The 15,871-nt window shown below is 41.3% G+C and overlaps 1 protein-coding gene across 1 annotated transcript in view; it reads left to right on the forward strand.

Annotated features, from left to right (window-relative positions):
- Nucleotides 1–15,538, forward strand: part of LOC134751061 (serine/threonine-protein phosphatase 2A regulatory subunit B'' subunit gamma-like) — a 198,314-nt gene extending 182,776 nt beyond the window's left edge. The window contains exon 9 of the transcript XR_010128595.1: nt 15,493–15,538. The gene's annotated coding sequence lies outside the window, so the exon portion shown is untranslated. The remainder of the gene's footprint in view (nt 1–15,492) is intronic.
- Nucleotides 15,539–15,871: the final 333 nt, after the last annotated feature.

Raw genomic sequence — 15,871 nt, forward strand, 5'->3', positions numbered from 1 at the left:
GTTGCGACTTGCGTTCAGATTTTGCCACCAAGGGAAACACAACATTTTTCAACGCCAACACAAGGAAAATACTAACTGTAAAATATCAAATAAAATCAAAGCAAACCAATTCAAAATAAATGTTATTAAATATTTATCATTCAAAGTCATCATTTAAAAGTCAATTCTACCAGCCAACATAAGGAAACTACTCGAAATTTGCCCAACATGTTTTTGAACAATCAATCTTTACCGGCTGGTGTTACGAAATTATTAATATTTTCATAGATATACGGCGGCAGTTTTACTGAGTCTTAGGCATCTATGGCATCGTACCCTACTAATCATTTAAGCCTATTAGGCTATTACTGATTTTACTTAATTAGCCACAATTTTGTTAGTCACTTCGAAGAATATAATTCTCGATTTAATTTTGGGTGTATCTTAGGTAATTATGATGCTGGCGTGCGATTTCGATTTGGTTAGTCGGATCAACAAAACAACACAAACACAACACAAAAAATTCGCGATAGATCCGATTGTAAATGTGACTAAATATGTAGTCGGTTTAAATCCAAAGGTCTAACGTCCGCGCAGGTAGATACCCCGTCAGACGGGTCGGTTATTTTTATCGCATTTATTATAACATATGTAACATACCATAGCTTCTAATATATCCGCAATTCTTGGAATGGGTTTTAAATTTTAACGTCTTTGATGGGTAATGGATAACTATAACGAAAGGATATGTGTATGATGTTATCGTTGTCTGCTATATATATGTGACTATTTATAAAACAATTGACGCGTTACTTGATAAAGCATAAACTGTAAGATTTATTCATATGTCATATTTAATCGTCTTTTCTTATGTCGCGTATAATCAAACAGTAATTATTCCTCATTCTTAAACGGTTTCGTCATAATCATGTTTTGATCGAGAATAAAAATATAACACGCTAATCAAAGCCGCGAATACCTACTCCGTAACAAGGTTTTTAAATACCGAAATCATCGTTGGGTTTTTATAATCGTCGTCATTACCTAACCTCCGAAAGAGCGTAAATAAATTGATTAGTGTATGAGGCAACATGGACCTCGAAACTTCATAATGGAAATTATCTCATTCCATTGTGTTTCCATTCCGCAGGTGTTTCCACTGCTTCTCTATGTAACCAGATGCAAGAAGCCATGTGAAACCCGACGTGAATCATAGACAAACGTAAACGAACCGACATTCGATTTAAACGTAACCAAGCATTCCAAATTAACCATAAAGTTGCCATATTAACAAACTTTTAATCAATAAGTGACACAGTGGCAGATAAATTATGTGAAAAAATCGTGTCAAGATCAAAAAGTGTGTGTCAAGGGATCTGTGCAACTTTCCTTTTGTGGAGTCGATGCGGTGATACTCTGGTGAATCATTGCCAACCTTGGTCGCAGGCGGGTTGCAGGATTTTGGCGGATCCTGTGTCATCGTTTCAGCGAAAAAAACGAAAGTGTATAGTGTTTAAAGTGACCGGCATGCGAGTGTTGATCTAACATGTCGACGCAAGCGTACTACAAGGAGCGGCTCGGGTTCGACCCGCAGGAGGTGGACGGAGTGAACGGGAACGGGTTCTACGAGGGCCCGCATCAGCCGAAGCGGCACCGCGGCGACCGGAGACACGGCAACGACTCGCACGACCAGGTGTACGAGGAGAACTTGACCAAGTTCAAAGGTACCACATGTTGGGGGTTCTTTATACAGCAGACAGGTTCGTGGTGGCGGTTATAGAGAATGCGCGTGTTGTGTTGTTTACAACGCTTGCGTTCTTTACGTGCGTTGCTTTGTGGCGGTTTTGTAAACTTATAGGATAGTACAGTCGCCATCTGATATATATCGGAGCGGCCAAGGTGCTCAAATTTGCCTAAACACTCACTAATGTCTTGATAATAGAGGCTTAGTTCAGATATTTGTGAACACCTTGACCGCTCCGATATATATAATAGCGACGAGTCTTTTGGCGTAGTATCTAATATAACAAAATCTACCCAAATATTTGCACAGTCGATTTTAATTTCTATGACGAACTAACATAAGAAAATTGGGATTGAATAGCAATAACTTTATTTAAAAACTGTGAAAACTGTCTGTAAACTGCCGCAAAGTAAACCACACCAACAGTGAGAGCAGCACGAGTGCGTGTGACAACTTGACAAGTTTCACTAACTCTTTGTACCAACGATAGGTCTGTCATTACATTAGCATATTTTGATAAAAACAAAACATTACAGACTTTCTTTAACTGCAATCTTTAGTGACACTGGCAGTTAAAAGTCGCAAAAGTAACTGATTAGGGATACCTCTATATTTTCAAATCAAATCGCTAACACATTTACATATAACATTAATTGGTCGTTGCTTTTACGCGTGGCTATATATCTAAACGTCAGCAGTAATCAACTTAAATTAAAACATAGTAAACGTATCGCAATTCAGAATACTCGTTTTGCCTTCAAACTAAAAGTTTTAAGCCATTAACAATGTCATTTATTTTTAAGTGCCAGTTTTAAATGCTGGCCGTTTTTCGTAATAGGATACAATGACAATAATTTAAAAGGATTTATCCAGTTGTTTTAGCCATGAATATTATTGAATATGTTATGATATTCTCTGCGGGGAGTATTTTTTTTTCATTGACAAATAAAATATTGATTTTGATAAAATTAAGCAGAACTTAAACTAATGTCGCCTTAGTAACACGAAAATAAAAACATGTATTGTCTTGTGATTTGTGATGAGTTGTCAAACTTGTTTTGAGCGTGATGTGTTTCTGTGTTGCTACTAATTAACATCGAGCCTGTCTGTTTTACTTACTAACTAGCATTAATTAATGTGTAAGATAATAACATTATTTTTAAACGTACCAGTACCACCACTTTAGTGGCCATTAATATACCCTGTTTCATTCGCATATGGATGAAATGGTTTGTTAAGTGTGTCGCCGTTTAATTCAGTGTAAGTACCTAACGAAACAACATGCGGGGTATTAAGTAGATGTATAATATATGTTTGTTATCAAAACTACTCATATTCTTCCAGTTTTGTGTCTTACCCACGCACTGTAACTCCATCCATACTTGTTGTTGGACATGAGAATTTTCTGTGATTCGATGATAACTTTTCATGCAATTGACAAACAACCGTAATATTTGGGAGGGTTAGCCCTGAACATATTCCCAAGATCCTGACTTAATTTCATACATTTTTGATTGAAGTATAATTCTTATGTCCAACCACAGGTCCATGGCGTGCCCACACCCACAGTGTTACACTGTTGATTGTTTAGTTTCATTTTCTCTTTAAATGTTTTTCTTGTAGTATTGATTAGATAATAGGTATATAAAATTACACTAAAGTAACTTGCCTCGACATGTCGGCTGTCATGTCTAATAGTACTGGTAGATAAACAATAAATCTCCATTTCTAATTAACCGCTGCAATGCAATAGAGAACTGAAACTGTCCCGACAGATCGAAGCCAATTAAATTCCTCGTAAAAACCAATTAAAGCCAATAACTGTAGAAACCGGTACCTGTGGCGGCATCTGTTGAATCAGCTCGAAGTTCAAAGGGTGACCAGTGGAGACCAGACGACATTGGAACGAATTTCTTAATAAGACCAATTTGCTGGTTAGCTCTCTACTGCACGGGTCTCAAGTGGTGACTTGCACATATATCCTTATACATATCAAAATTTAATAAGAAATATTTTGATGTCCAGTTTGTGTCTCTTGTCTATGATGATTTTAAATAACACATGATATGAATTTTATGTAACATGTTATAACGTGAACGTGGTAAAAAAAATTGGGTTACTTTCTTACATTGGTTGGTTGACAGAAAATATTTGATGCTTCAAACGATGATTACTTTTATTATAATACATATAGACGATTGTTTTAATAGTCTCAAATTTAAGTAATCCTGTAGACCGAGCACATGATTGACGCGACAGTATCTCGCCGTGAGATAGACTACCCGTCTTTTACTAACTGTATGAATTAAAGGGGGACGAGTAGTCTATGTCGCGGCGAGATACTCTCGCGCCAATCATGTGCTAGCCCGGCTGGGCGTATCAACTTTAGTTCCATGCATCAGAGAAAGGTCGACGTTCTCCTAAATTTGTCGCCTATTTCGAAGCTCATAAAGCATCCGCCAACGCGGCTAAATACGTGTGTCAGCCCATAGTAACAAATCAACGATAATCTGCCTAGATTTAGCAGACAGTGAAACAGACTGTTAAAGCAATTGCGGAACTGACTACGCCATGTACGGAACCGCAGGAATCCGATAAACTCGCAGATAGACTTCAGTTAGCAGTGGGTCAATGCGGACCGGTTACCAAGGTAATTAGGTAAACAAATAATACCTATAGGGTATGTAGTAGTTCCATTGAAAAACCTTCATTGTTTCCAGAGAGCTCTGCCAATTTATGTGAAGGAAGTTTGCTGCTGATGTTTTTTTGAGCAGGTTGTACACTCACTAGCAATTATATAGGTATACGTTACGTAAACCACTTTTGACTCAGCAAATAGCAGGTATTAAACACACAAATTATGCTATAAATAAATAAACATGGAAAATTAATTGTTCAATTGGATTACCGGGTCGAGTCAATGTTAAATTGTGCAGATATCAAATCATTAATTGGTAAACTGAAGCGGGCTCGACTACGACACTAGTACGACTGTCGTAAATTATATTATATTCAATAATTTAGTAAATTGCAACAGCACGCATACTGGCATCATAATCGTAAATCCTAGTTGCAGCACTTGCTAAAGCCAATGCAGCAAATTAGCGAACAGACTCTAACTGAGTGTGCCTGTGTTCGTCAGAGGAGCATCTTATTAAGCAGTGTTGGCCGAACGCTAATGCCATTAACCATTAAAAATTAACAATTAAAAAGGTTAATGGCCATTAACCATTAGCCATTTAATTCGGATTAAAGTTAATTCGGATTAAAGTTAATTCGGATTAAATTTTTGAGACGTTAATGGCCATTGAAGTTAATTCGGATTAACTTTAATTCGGATTAACTTCAATGGCCATTAAAGTTTCAAAAAATTAATTAGAATTACTCTCAAATTGCATTAACGTCTAATAAAATTACATTCGTGATATTTTAAAATGAGACAGCAAAATGACCCTGACTGAACCCTGGCAGTAGTAGCAGTACCTACCTACTACCTAGTAGAATTCTGGTTTGGTGCAACACAGACATACGCGGTTTTGGTCATTTAAATCGTCTTGATGAGCACTTCGGAGAGCCGTACCCATGATAGAGCTGATGCTGAACCCTGGCAGTACCTAATGGATCTAAGGTTTGGTGCAACATAGGCACACGCTGTTTTAGTCATCCGACTCGTCTTGATGAGCACTTCGGAGAGCCATACCCATGATAGAGCTGATGCTGAACCCTGGCAGTACCTAATGGATCTAAGGTTTGGTGCAACATAGGCACACGCTGTTTTAGTCATCCGACTCGTCTTGATGAGCACTTAGGAGAGCAGTACTCATGATAGAGCTGATGCTGAACCCTGGCGGTACCTAGTGGATCTAAGGTTTGGTGCAATATAGGCACACGCTGTTTTAGTCACCCCACTCGTCTTGATGAGCACTTAGGAGAGCAGTACCCATAATGGAGCTGATGCTGAACCCTGGCAGTACCTAGCGGAACTAAGGTTTGGTGCAACATAGGCACACGCTGTTTTAGTCATCCGACTCGTCTTGATGAGCACTTAGGAGAGCAGTACCCATGATAGAGCTGATGCTGAACCCTGGCACTACCTAGTGGATCTAAGGTTTGGTGCAACATAGGCACACGCTGTTTTAGTCACCCGACTCGTCTTGATGAGCACTTAGGAGAGCGGTACCCATGATAGAGCTGATGCTGAACCCTGGCAGTACCTAGTGGATCTAAGGTTTGGTGCAACATAGGCACACGCTGATTTAGTCACCCGACTCGTCTTGATGAGCACTTAGGAGAGCAGTACCCATAATGGAGCTGATGCTGAACCCTGGCAGTACCTAGTGGATCTAAGGTTTGGTGCAACATAGGCACACGCTGTTTTAGTCACCCGACTCGTCTTGATGAGCACTTAGGAGAGCAGTACCCATGATAGAGCTGATGCTGAACCCTGGCAGTACCTAGTGGATCTAAGGTTTGGTGCAACATAGGCACACGCTGTTTTAGTCACCCGACTCGTCTTGATGAGCACTTAGGAGAGCGGTACCCATGATAGAGCTGATGCTGAACCCTGGCAGTACCTAGTGGATCTAAGGTTTGGTGCAACATAGGCACACGCTGTTTTAGTCACCCGACTCGTCTTGATGAGCACTTAGGAGAGCAGTACCCATGATAGAGCTGATGCTGAACCCTGGCACTACCTAGTGGATCTAAGGTTTGGTGCAACATAGGCACACGCTGTTTTAGTCACCCGACTCGTCTTGATGAGTACTTAGGAGAGCGGTACCCATGATAGAGCTGATGCTGAACCCTGGCAGTACCTAGTGGATCTAAGGTTTGGTGCAACATAGGCACACGCTGTTTTAGTCACCCGACTCGTCTTGATGAGCACTTGGGAGAGCGGTACCCATGATAGAGCTGATGCTGAACCCTGGCAGTACCTAGTGGATCTAAGGTTTGGTGCAACATAGGCACACGCAGTTTTAGTCACCCGACTCGCCTTGATGAGCACTTAGGAGAGCAGTACCCATGATAGAGCTGATGCTGAACCCTGGCAGTACCTAGTGGATCTAAGGTTTGGTGCAACATAGGCACACGCTGTTTTAGTCACCCGACTCGTCTTGATGAGCACTTAGGAGAGCAGTACCCATAATGGAGCTGATGCTGAACCCTGGCAGTACCTAGCGGAACTAAGGTTTGGTGCAACATAGGCACACGCTGTTTTAGTCATCCGACTCGTCTTGATGAGCACTTAGGAGAGCAGTACCCATGATAGAGCTGATGCTGAACCCTGGCACTACCTAGTGGATCTAAGGTTTGGTGCAACATAGGCACACGCTGTTTTAGTCACCCGACTCGTCTTGATGAGCACTTAGGAGAGCGGTACCCATGATAGAGCTGATGCTGAACCCTGGCAGTACCTAGTGGATCTAAGGTTTGGTGCAACATAGGCACACGCTGTTTTAGTCACCCGACTCGTCTTGATGAGCACTTAGGAGAGCAGTACCCATGATAGAGCCGATGCTGAACCCTGGCAGTACCTAGTGGATCTAAGGTTTGGTGCAACGTGCAACATAGGCACACGCTGTTTAAGTCACCCGACTCGTCTTGATGAGCACTTAGGAGAGCAGTACCCATGATAGAGCTGATGCTGAACCCTGGCAGTACCTAGTGGATCTAAGGTTTGGTGCAACATAGGCACACGCAGTTTTAGTCACCCGACTCGTCTTGATGAGCACTTAGGAGAGCAGTACCCATGATAGAGCTGATGCTGAACCCTGGCAGTACCTAGTGGATCTAAGGGTTGGTGCAACATAGGCACACGCTGTTTTAGTCACCCGACTCGTCTTGATGAGCACTTAGGAGAGCAGTACCCATGATAGAGCTGATGCTGAACCCTGGCAGTACCTAGTGGATCTAAGGTTTGGTGCAACATAGGCACACGCTGTTTTAGTCACCCGACTCGTCTTGATGAGCACTTAGGAGAGCAGTACCCATAATGGAGCTGATGCTGAACCCTGGCAGTACCTAGCGGAACTAAGGTTTGGTGCAACATAGGCACACGCTGTTTTAGTCATCCGACTCGTCTTGATGAGCACTTAGGAGAGCAGTACCCATGATAGAGCTGATGCTGAACCCTGGCACTACCTAGTGGATCTAAGGTTTGGTGCAACATAGGCACACGCTGTTTTAGTCACCCGACTCGTCTTGATGAGCACTTAGGAGAGCGGTACCCATGATAGAGCTGATGCTGAACCCTGGCAGTACCTAGTGGATCTAAGGTTTGGTGCAACATAGGCACACGCTGTTTTAGTCACCCGACTCGTCTTGATGAGCACTTAGGAGAGCAGTACCCATGATAGAGCCGATGCTGAACCCTGGCAGTACCTAGTGGATCTAAGGTTTGGTGCAACGTGCAACATAGGCACACGCTGTTTTAGTCACCCGACTCGTCTTGATGAGCACTTAGGAGAGCAGTACCCATGATAGAGCTGATGCTGAACCCTGGCAGTACCTAGTGGATCTAAGGTTTGGTGCAACATAGGCACGCGCTGTTTAGGTCATCCGACTCGTCTTGATGAGCACTTAGGAGAGCAGTACCCATGATAGAGCTGATGCTGAACCCTGGCAGTACATAGTGGAACTAAGGTTTGGTACAACATAGGCACACGCTGTTATGGTCATCTCACTCGTTCTAATGAGCACTTGGGAGAGCAGTACCCATGATAGAGCTGATGCTGAACCCTGGCAGTACATAGTGGAACTAAGGTTTGGTACAACATAGGCACACGCTGTTATGGTCATCTCACTCGTTCTAATGAGCACTTGGGAGCGCAATATTTGAATATTATCTTGAGATACTCATAAGATAGATGACATATACTTATGGCAGTAAGCAGTAGGTCCTAGTAAGTACCTAGAGGTACTTACTAGGACTCAGGTATGGTCCAATCTATTCACGCGCTGTTTTGGTTCATCTTTTTTTATTAAGTTGATGGGAATAGTAACAAAAGTGCTGCCTAATCAATGTTTTGTAAATTTTTGTATTATTCAACACACTTTCAGCGCCAAGCGCCCCATTTCAATAACAAAATGAACCCGACTATCGGGTTCTTGGCACTGAAAGTGTTAACTGATCATGATTACCAATGTCATGGTCATGCAATATTATGTAAGATATGAAAGAATATGTTTGTATTTATGAACTGAATCGGAATCCTTACAGGGATAAATTAAAATAACATATTTATTTATCATTATTTATTTATTTATTTATTTATTAAAAAAAATGTATTACAAATTATATACCACTAATTATTTTAACAATTATAAAAATTAAGTCTTATTTTATACATAATGATACAGATGTAGTGCATAAGTGTTTGTCGTCGTATTTTCACGGAAACGTTCGTATTTGTCATGCTTCTTCTGTCAACCTCAGTATTTTTGTACTGAGACTGACTGAAATAGCAAGACACGTTCGTGCGTTTCCGCGAAAATACGATGGTAAACAATTATGCACTACATCTGTATCATTATGTATAAAATAAGACTTAATTTTTATAATTGATAAAATAATTAGTGGTATATAATTTGTAATATATTTTCTTAAATAAATAAATAATGATAAATAAATATGTTATTTTAATTTATCCCTGTAAGGATTCCGATTCAGTTCATAAATACAAACATATTCTTTCATATCTTACATAATATTGCATGACCATGACATTGGTAATCATGATCAGTTAACACTTTCAGTGCCAAGAACCCGATGGTCGGGTTCATTTTGTTATTGAAATGGGGCGCTTGGCGCTGAAAGTGTTGAATAATACAAAAATTTACAAAACATTGATTCGGCAGCACTTTTGTTACTATTCCCATCAACTTAATTAAAAAGGATGAACCAAAACAGCGCGTGAATAGATTGGACCATACCTGAGTCCTAGTAAGTACCTAGACCTACTGCTTACTGCCATAAGTATATGTTATCTATCTTATGAGTTATGTATCTCAAGATAATATTCAAATATTGCGCTCCCAAGTGCTCATTAGAACGAGTGAGATGACCATAACAGCGTGTGCCTATGTTGTACTAAACCTTAGTTCCACTATGTACTGCCAGGGTTCAGCATCAGCTCTATCATGGGTACTGCTCTCCTAAGTGCTCATCAAGACGAGTCAGATGACCAAAACAGCGCGTGCCTATGTTGCACCAAACCTTAGATCCACTAGGTACTGCCAGGGTTCAGCATCAGCTCTATCGTGGGTACCGCTCTCCTAAGTGCTCATCAAGACGAGTCTGGTGACTAAAACAGCGGGTGCCTATGTTGCACCAAACCTTAGACCCACTAGGTACTGCCAGGGTTCAGCATCAGCTCTATCATGGGTACTGCTCTCCTAAGTGCTCATCAAGACGTGTCGGATGCCCAAAACAGCGCGCGCCTATATTGCACCAAACCTTAGATCCACTGGGTATTGCCAGGGTTCAACATCAGCTCTATCATGGGTACCGCTCTCCTAAGTGCTCATCAAGACGAGTCGGATGACTAAAACAGCGTGTGCCTATGTTGCACCAAACCTTAGTTCCGCTAGGTACTGCCAGGGTTCAGCATCAGCTCCATTATGGGTACTGCTCTCCTAAGTGCTCATCAAGACGAGTCGGGTGACTAAAACAGCGTGTGCCTATGTTGCACCAAACCTTAGATCCACTAGGTAGTGCCAGGGTTCAGCATCAGCTCTATCATGGGTACTGCTCTCCTAAGTGCTCATCAAGACGAGTCGGATGACTAAAACAGCGTGTGCCTATGTTGCACCAATCCTTAGTTCCGCTAGGTACTGCCAGGGTTCAGCATCAGCTCCATTATGGGTACTGCTCTCCTAAGTGCTCATCAAGACGAGTCGGGTGACTAAAACAGCGTGTGCCTATGTTGCACCAAACCTTAGATCCACTAGGTACTGCCAGGGTTCAGCATCAGCTCTATCATGGGTACCGCTCTCCTAAGTGCTCATCAAGACGAGTCGGGTGACTAAAACTGCGTGTGCCTATGTTGCACCAAACCTTAGATCCACTAGGTACTGCCAGGGTCCAGCATCAGCTCTATCATGGGTACCGCTCTCCTAAGTGCTCATCAAGTCGAGTCGGGTGACTAAAACAGCGTGTGCCTATGTTGCACCAAACCTTAGATCCACTAGGTACTGCCAGGGTTCAGCATCAGCTCTATCATGGGTACCGCTCTCCTAAGTGCTCATCAAGACGAGTCGGGTGACTAAAACAGCGTGTGGCTATGTTGCACCAAACCTTAGATCCACTAGGTAGTGCCAGGGTTCAGCATCAGCTCTATCATGGGTACTGCTCTCCTAAGTGCTCATCAAGACGAGTCGGGTGACTAAAACAGCGTGTGCCTATGTTGCACCAAACCTTAGATCCACTAGGTACTGCCAGGGTTCAGCATCAGCTCTATCATGGGTACCGCTCTCCTAAGTGCTCATCAAGACGAGTCGGGTGACTAAAACAGCGTGTGCCTATGTTGCACCATACCTTAGATCCACTAGGTACTGCCAGGGTTCAGCATCAGCTCTATCATGGGTACTGCTCTCCTAAGTGCTCATCAAGACGAGTCGGGTGACTAAAACAGCGTGTGCCTATGTTGCACCAAACCTTAGATCCACTAGGTACTGCCAGGGTTCAGCATCAGCTCCATTATGGGTACCGCTCTCCTAAGTGCTCATCAAGACGAGTCGGGTGACTAAAACAGCGTGTGCCTATGTTGCACCAAACCTTAAATCCACTAGGTAGTGCCAGGGTTCAGCATCAGCTCTATCATGGGTACTGCTCTCCTAAGTGCTCATCAAGACGAGTCGGATGACTAAAACAGCGTGTGCCTATGTTGCACCAAACCTTTGTTCCGCTAGGTACTGCCAGGGTTCAGCATCAGCTCCATTATGGGTACTGCTCTCCTAAGTGCTCATCAAGACGAGTGGGGTGACTAAAACAGCGTGTGCCTATGTTGCACCAAACCTTAGATCCACTAGGTACTGCCAGGGTTCAGCATCAGCTCTATCATGGGTACTGCTCTCCTAAGTGCTCATCAAGACGAGTCGGATGACTAAAACAGCGTGTGCCTATGTTGCACCAAACCTTAGATCCATTAGGTACTGCCAGGGTTCAGCATCAGCTCTATCATGGGTATGGCTCTCCGAAGTGCTCATCAAGACGAGTCGGATGACTAAAACAGCGTGTGCCTATGTTGCACCAAACCTTAGATCCATTAGGTACTGCCAGGGTTCAGCATCAGCTCTATCATGGGTACGGCTCTCCGAAGTGCTCATCAAGACGATTTAAATGACCAAAACCGCGTATGTCTGTGTTGCACCAAACCAGAATTCTACTAGGTAGTAGGTAGGTACTGCTACTACTGCCAGGGTTCAGTCAGGGTCATTTTGCTGTCTCATTTTAAAATATCACGAATGTAATTTTATTAGACGTTAATGCAATTGAGAGTAATTCTAATTAATTTTTTGAAACTTTAATGGCCATTGAAGTTAATCCGAATTAAAGTTAATCCGAATTAACTTCAATGGCCATTAACGTCTCAAAAATTTAATCCGAATTAACTTTAATCCGAATTAACTTTAATGCAATTGGTTAATGGCGGAACTAATGGTTAATAAAATTGATCAATGGTTAATTAAAATTAACAATTACGGCCAACACTGTTATTAAGTGTAGAGCGCACTTGGGAAATCAAAGCACAGAGTCGTGGAATAATCGAAACCAATCTAGGAAACTAATTTAGGAATCTTATCATATGGACTCCTAGCCACTGGTCGTGGGGGAAGTTTGATTTTATAGTTTTAGTTAAATCACGAACTCGTGATGAAACCAAGCAGCCTTGTGTCAATTATTTAGTTACGACATGTGTACACACACCTGAGAGCAGTAAAATAGTACCGAGGAAAGAGGAAAACCTTTATTATTTCGGGCAACGAGTAACTTGGCGAAAATGTCAATGTTATTTGCTTGCTGATCGGCCTTATTCCAAATTCTTGTTAAATTAGCTCCAATACCACCTCAAAAATAATCAGCCTTACAATTCAATGTGCTAACCTGTTTTGTAACAATTTTATTACAGAATTAAATAAGGATGCAAACGTAACTATGAAACCAAACCACGCGACCCGTTATACCTTCTGCCTTTTCGTTTGTCGAACTATAGCATTGTCCATGTTATCGTTGTTATATCACAGAAATTATCATGTTTTTCAGCGGCCTTCACCTGTACTTTAGCGATGCGTAAAAAGTAACAGTGGGGCTCTAACTATACGTTAACACAGTCACACAGTTTTGTCTCAAGCTTCGTTCTTATCAGCGAATCAGATTCCAATAAGATTTAGTAACGTTTCAATTGTTTCCTGTACCTAAGTACCACGCTTTTCATTTGTTTTTTCAGTTTTTACAAGAATTGTAGGTATGACAAACACTCCAATAATAAAAGCCCTAGTTTTTAAAGCCAGATATAAATATTATAAATTAGTATAACTAGTTCCAATTTTTTGACACCATTTTTTTTTTCAACTGTTTAATAAACTACAGCAATCATTATAACTATCCGACAGATCATTTGGAAGAAAGTCAATCGATTAGAGTAAGTGTGCAATGTTATAATGAGGCTGCAATGATTATTAATCGACCATCATAGGTAGCTTTATAAACTGCCGATGCTGTTGAATTAACGTTCTTAACACTTCGATCTAAGGTTCAGATCATGATGGATAGTAATCAGAATAAATAAGGTCTGATTAAGTGCACGCGCGGGAATTCTTCCGTTATCTCAATCGAACTGTTTATGTTACCTTTATAATTTGCTAGCCATTAAAACCCGTCTGCTAGGCGACTGTTACAGTATAACTGCTAATGGCTGTGATGCCCGCAGCGAAGTTTTCAATTTTAAAAACCGTCCAAGTGCGAGTCGGACTCGCGCACGAAGGGTTCCGTACCATTACGGAAAAAAAACAGCAAAAAAAACACGTTTGTTGTATGGGAGCCCCATTTAAATATTTATATTAGGTAGTTATAGCGGCAACAGAAATACTCGTACATCATCTGTGAAAATTTCAACTGTCTAGCTATCACGGTTCATGAGATACAGCCTGGTGACAGACGGACAGACGGACAGCGGAGTCTTAGTAATTGGGTCCCGTTTTTACCCTTTGGGTACGGAACCCTAAAAAAACAGAGGCGGTATGGTCATTTGGTACCTAACTTCCTGATAAATGTACTGTCAAATTTAATTGTACAGTTGTGTCAGATAACATCTCCAAACGGTGACAAATCAACTCCCGCAAACACTTGAAATAATTTCGCATCCCGTCAATCTTAATGATTCTACATCACATGTGTAATTGAGTTGTCAATCACGGCATCGGTCCGCTAACTGATGATTCCATCTTGACTCGCCATTACACTTGATGTGAGTAGGTCAGTCTGCACTTCGAATTAAGTAGTATGAAGAGCTGCAGATGTTAGTCACCTCGGAAGTCCTAGTCGGTACCCGTACATTTCCATCGATATGCCATATTGTACAATAACGTTAATCGGTGACAAGCTGACAGCAACCGATTAAGGGATATAAGAGTTTGGGAAGATACCTATAGCAGCGATGCTTTCACTTATTGTCTATGACGGTTATTTGAGTCGAGATAGACACCTTCGGGTGGCTTAACAATTTGTTACAGTCAAGCAAGAAAAATAAATTCGCCTTGGTACGGCAAAGACATTAAAAATAATAGCTGATCGGACACTTTTTTTAATGAAACAGGAAATGCGGTAAGATATGGATTCAAAGTTCAGGAGCCTACTGATTATCAGTTCGTTGGACGATATCAGCCTGTCAGTAAAAACAACTGACAGGCCGATATCGTCCGGCGGACGGGTAATCAGTGGGCCCCTTTACATTTAGTAAGTATATGAAGGAATAACGCAAAAATAGTGTACCACAAAATCACAACCACTATACATCCCACTCATAACTCTTTTGAAAGTACAATCACCCTGAAGTTACTGATAAACACAATAAATTTGATCGTCGTGGTTTGAGTACTACTAGTATGCCATTCGAGAGCTTCTGACGCCGGGCCAGGAGCTACCAAGACAACAAGACAAATGACTGTAACTGAATAAGAATTTCATGTCAGATGTTACCTTCTCAGAACAAGACTTGCAGTAGGCGTTAACAAGTGCAGTGCACTCACAATGCTCAATTGCAGCGATAACAACAGCCGCTCGTTAAGAATACATTTCAGCGCACATCGCTTCAATTGTTAAGAAGTTTGCGGTGAAGTTTGTCCTAATTTGTTAAGGTTAGGTCAAGTAACTTTATTCAAACGACTTTGAGAGTGATCGTCAGAGGTTGCCGCGATACAATTTCAGTGCTATATTACAAATGTAACGAAGATACACAAAACATTAAAGAAATTAAAGAAGAAGTGGGTGAAGCAGAAAGTTTCTTAAATGGTGGAAGGTTAATCCTTACCAGGACAACACGGTAATAGTACATTTCGATGCTAGTGCGGAAAGTATGTCATTAATTCACGAGCACCGAGAATCTTGCCACGAGCCGTAGGCGAGTGGCAAGACTCGGGACAAGTGAAGAATGACATTTCCGCATGTGTATCGAACGACGTTTTTTAATGCAGTTGCGAAAAAATAAGAAAAACAAGAAGTAAGGAATAAAACCAATATCGAATGTTGCCTTTGGAAACTTAGCTTGCAGTAAGAAAAAACGCCTCTTCTTTGACAGGCGTTTCGGCAGCTATTCCTACCTCTACCTTGCATAGCTATTCCGTTCCATTCAGACAACTTATTAAGAACGGTTTTTCAATCTTCAATATTTAAAAATAAACGTGTTATAATGAAGAAGCGGTAAGTAATAAAATATGAAATATGTATATTTTTCGTATTCTTACATTAACAGTAGGTTTTTATGTTGATTACGACGTATATTGGAAAAGTAAAAAGCACTAGTTCGCGAATACCAACTTTCCGCACGCTTAACAGCTACGTAAAGTAGCACTTTTTGAGCAACTGTATTAAAAAATGATTTTGTTGACATCACAGGAACAATTTCACCGGTCGGTCGGTCCTGCATAAGA

Source organism: Cydia strobilella, chromosome 21, assembly GCF_947568885.1.
Source record: "Cydia strobilella chromosome 21, ilCydStro3.1, whole genome shotgun sequence".
In the NCBI taxonomy this organism is placed as follows: Eukaryota; Metazoa; Arthropoda; class Insecta; order Lepidoptera; family Tortricidae; genus Cydia; species Cydia strobilella.